The sequence below is a fragment of the Lonchura striata genome, chromosome 14, assembly GCF_050655825.1.
Source record: "Lonchura striata isolate lonStrDom1 chromosome 14, ASM5065582v1, whole genome shotgun sequence".
NCBI classification, from domain to species: Eukaryota; Metazoa; Chordata; class Aves; order Passeriformes; family Estrildidae; genus Lonchura; species Lonchura striata.
Genome location: NC_140716.1, coordinates 12353447 through 12357500, shown reverse-complemented (window position 1 = coordinate 12357500; position 4054 = coordinate 12353447). Strand labels below are relative to the sequence as shown.

The 4054-nt window shown below is 42.1% G+C and overlaps 1 protein-coding gene across 43 annotated transcripts in view; it reads left to right on the top strand.

The window, feature by feature from the left end:
- RBFOX1 (RNA binding fox-1 homolog 1) overlaps positions 1-601 on the top strand; it is a 1274894-nt gene extending 1274293 nt beyond the window's left edge. For all 43 annotated transcript variants that reach the window (XM_085591760.1, XM_085591759.1, XM_031506147.3 and 40 more), the window contains one exon: positions 1-601. This exon is cut by the window's left edge. The gene's annotated coding sequence lies outside the window, so the exon portion shown is untranslated.
- Positions 602-4054: the final 3453 nt, after the last annotated feature.

The window sequence follows — 4054 nt, the reverse complement described above, 5'->3', positions numbered from 1 at the left end:
TGTAAATTTTGTTTAAACACCGTGATGAAAGCAAATTGAAAAATGTTTACCAAATGTTAGGCTTCCAATTTCAAGTGTGGATGAGACATCTTTTTTGGAATTGCACACACAAAATGTCTAATGTAGAGAATAACAGAATTTATTTGCAATTTTAATTTTCCTGAGATGGCTTTACAGCTCCCACTCTCCAAATGATTATATGGCGTTTTAGTCTATTAAAATTATCTTGAAAGGTTGAGGGTGCAGCCCATATTAGAAAATATTTTGTTTATAAAACTCCTACAGTACTCCTAGTAGTCATTTTAAAATGTATGTCTGAAATAGTTATGTAAGAAAAGCATTTGAAATTTTTTTACAATATATATTGGGAATGTTTTCACTTATATAAATAACTACTGATAATATGACTTATGAAAAAATTATTACTACCATATGTGGAATATAGTGACTTCTAAACAGATTTAAAAAAAAAAACCCTACAAACCCAGAAAATGTGTATATCTGTCTTTAGAAATTAGTGTTTATATCACAACCGTGATTTGTGAATAAAGAAAAATGGTTTGTAATATCAAAATAAAAGCTTAGTCTGAAAAGGTACAAATCCGTTGGTGTTCCAAGTCATTTTGCTCTCCCTGCTCGCAGTGCGGGTGCCCGGGCTCTGCCCACGCTGTGCCTGTGGGGCACGGGGCTGTTCCTGCTGGGGCTGGGTGCCACCCAGAGCCAGCCTGCCCTGTCCGTGTGTCTGTCCCCGTGTCCGTGCGTGCCCCCTCCACAGGCCTGGGACAGCCAGCATGGCACCGGGCTCCAGGTTTGCTTCCAAAGATGCCAAGTTCCACCACCAGCATCAGCTGGGTTTTCCAGGCAGCACTGCATGACACGTGGGGAATAACTGGGGTTTGCTCCTAGGGGTGACAAAGGCATCTCCCAGACTTGCAGATTCCAGTGAGCCTTCCACTGAGCTGTCCTCTCATGGACACTGCCTGTTTCTGTGCACACCAGGGCCAGGGGAACAAGCACAATCGCTGTTCCAGAGGCTCCTCCTGTCACTGCCAGGCGTGTTGCCCAAGCCACCAGAAAGGTGTCCACATGCTGGAGTTCTCAACAAGCCCATTAGCCCAGCAGGTCCACATGAAGCTGGTGAGGGTAACGTGCCTTGGCCGTGTCACATTCATGCCAACAGAATTATGTGACTCTTCTACCTGTGTTCCCATTATACTCTACTTTAGTAGAGGAAGACAAGACAGAGAGAAGGGATTCAATATTGCTTGGGTTGCAGTTTAGCAGGAAGTTTTATTCTATCAAATGGCTGAATTCTTTCAGGAAGCTAAAGAGAAGAGACCTTGATATTTGCAGGAATGGTGGGGAGATATTATGCCGTGCTTAATTTAAATCTTTATATGACATAAAAGCACTAAATGTCCAAGTGCACTCTCCTGCACATCAGGGGTGATGGATGCATTGCACTGCTTGCCTTGGTGGCTGGATGAAAGACTGATGTGGTAATACTGTGTAAGATTTGGGCTGAAGGTGGGCAAGGAGGATCTTGACAGATAAACACAAGTGGGACACATGGATAACCTAAAATGCCACATAATTTTTATGTGGTTGGATTAATCTGCTTTGGTCTGGTATCATTACTTATGTATATGCAGTAGTGCTTCCTTTCTTGGCCAAGTAGCCAACACATGCTAAATTAATAAAAACTTTGTATTTGTTGAAAGATTGGCCAGAGAATAAGGAAAGTCCCACGTGTAACCAAAAGAGAAAAGGCAATCATCTTTGCAGGCTATTTTTATTCCAATTATTTAAAGTTCCTATACAGCTTTAATTGTCCAGCCAAAATTAAATTAAAATTTTATAGAAGAGCTTAGAACTGCCCCTGTGTAGGATGTTCTGTACTACTCTGTCCTTGGTCATCTTTTTGGGTATTCAAATTGTTTATTAGCTTCTAATTTGGGTAAAATTTTAGGATTCTTTTTTTTAAACTATAATTTAATTTTCTTTAACTTTCTGGAACCTTGTCTTCAGTTTCAATTACTATCATGTCATATTGCTGTTTCTTGCCTCAAGTGATTTTTTTGCAACTTTGACATGTTCCTCTTGCCACATTTTTTCAGTTTTACAGTACAGATGCATGAGGAAAAAAGGCTGTGCAAATCATTTTCTCCCTAAAGTAGAGCTAAAATATCATCATTTTGGTAGGTGTAAGGGAGAGAAGAAAAAAGAAGAAAAAAAAGTAAAATAAAAAGTAACCTTGTTTCTGTGGGAAGAGAAGATTTGAGTGGGAGGTGAGATCAGAAGGGAGACAATGATTTTGGGAGGTCTTTGAAGAATTTATGAAAGTGTCATCAAAAAGAGTCGTTTTCTAGTATTATAAAAGTTTATCTTGATGCTTCATTTATACCTAAAGGGCATATGCTTCACCTCTCACTATAAGAGGAGCTTTATGCTGAGTCTTTCCAGACTTTCCAGGCAGCTTTCATGCCTCTCCAGCACTTCCCCACTGCTCTGCCCCCCACCAATAATTGTCTCACAGCACTTTGCAAAAAGCACAATGGACGTGGACTAGGATCAGAGGAGGAGATGGGCAGTATGTGCCAGTATACCATCAACTTGAGTCTTTTCCTGAGGTAAGGCAGAGATGAGCACAGGGAGGTAAAACATTAGAAGTACTTTTAGATCCAAGGGCTCATGCACATTTTCTTACGTGGAAAATAAAAGGTTTGGTTCCATGCTGTATTTAATTCTCTAGGTATATTTCCTATATCCACACAAGGGATGAGTGCCATGCCCTGGTGTAGTTGTAGCAAGGATGCGACTCCCTGGCTGTGACTGGTTGGGACACAGCTCCTGCTGGCAGTAGGGCAGTGGAACATGCAGGCTGGCCACTTGTGAGGGGCAGATACTTAGAACTATATCCCTGAAAGGACCTGGAAACAGCAATGCCATTCGAGGTGTCCAGGCAGGCAGCACTCAGGGCCAGAAGCTCCTGCTCAGCTGCTGTTTAGCTCTCTCTCTACAAGAGATGCTGTCACTCTTCAGATTCCTGCATAATGTCCTGCCAGGGCACTCAGGGTATGTGACCATGCTTTGAGTGCTTTGCAGTGCCTGGCAGGGGCACAAAGAATGAGTTTTGGGTGGAAGGGAAGGTGGAGGTGATGCCCACTGACATCATGTTCAAGGCATTCACAAAGGGATGTGGGAGATGACTTTTAGAAGTTTTCTCTTGGCTCAGTTTATACAGGATTTTTTTTTCCCCACAAGTAGTTGTCACGAGAATATTGGGTGAGGTTGTCCTCAATGCTTCTGTTAAAGACCCTCCATTTCACTTAAATAATTAGTCACTGAGAAACACTTCTACAGCAGTCTGCTGGCTGGGACTCTGCCCTTCATTCCAGTCCCTGCTCCCCATCCCAGTGAATAAAACCTGCCTCCATGGCCCTAGTGCTTGTTAAAGGAGACCAGGTGACAGTGGAATGTCCCTTGTCCATCCCGTGGGATAGAGTGGCTCCTTCTAGCTCCTATTCCAGAAGGGATTTACAGCTGAAAATCCAAACTGGAGAAAAGATCCTTGTTAAGGTGCTTTAGAGCCCTCCAGCCTTCCTCCTGCTGGGCTGGGTCTGCTCTGGTAGCTGTGATTTACCTGCACTGCCTGGGCAGCCTCTGTGCCTGGCCAATTTAATGATTTCACTCTTTAGCAACAGGCCTGTAAGTCACAAGTTCAGGATGTAGGAAAACTGTTAAATAAAACATAAGTGAATGCAAAAATAATAATTTAATGGACACTATAAAAGGACAGTAAACCAAACAGTTCAGTCCAATGGATGATGTATAACATCTAAACAAATATGACAACTAATTAAGGATTAGGTTCTGTGTTTTGGATGACAGGCCCTATAAAAATGAACAGCTAGGTTATGTTGGGGGAAAAAAAAGCTGCATTTTGCAAATGTCAGGCAGACAGCTCAGTAAGCAGAAAAGCTCAGTTATCCAATTAAAATAAATGTGCAGTGTTCTCAATATAAAGAGCTAAAGCATCCTTATGTCGAGGAGT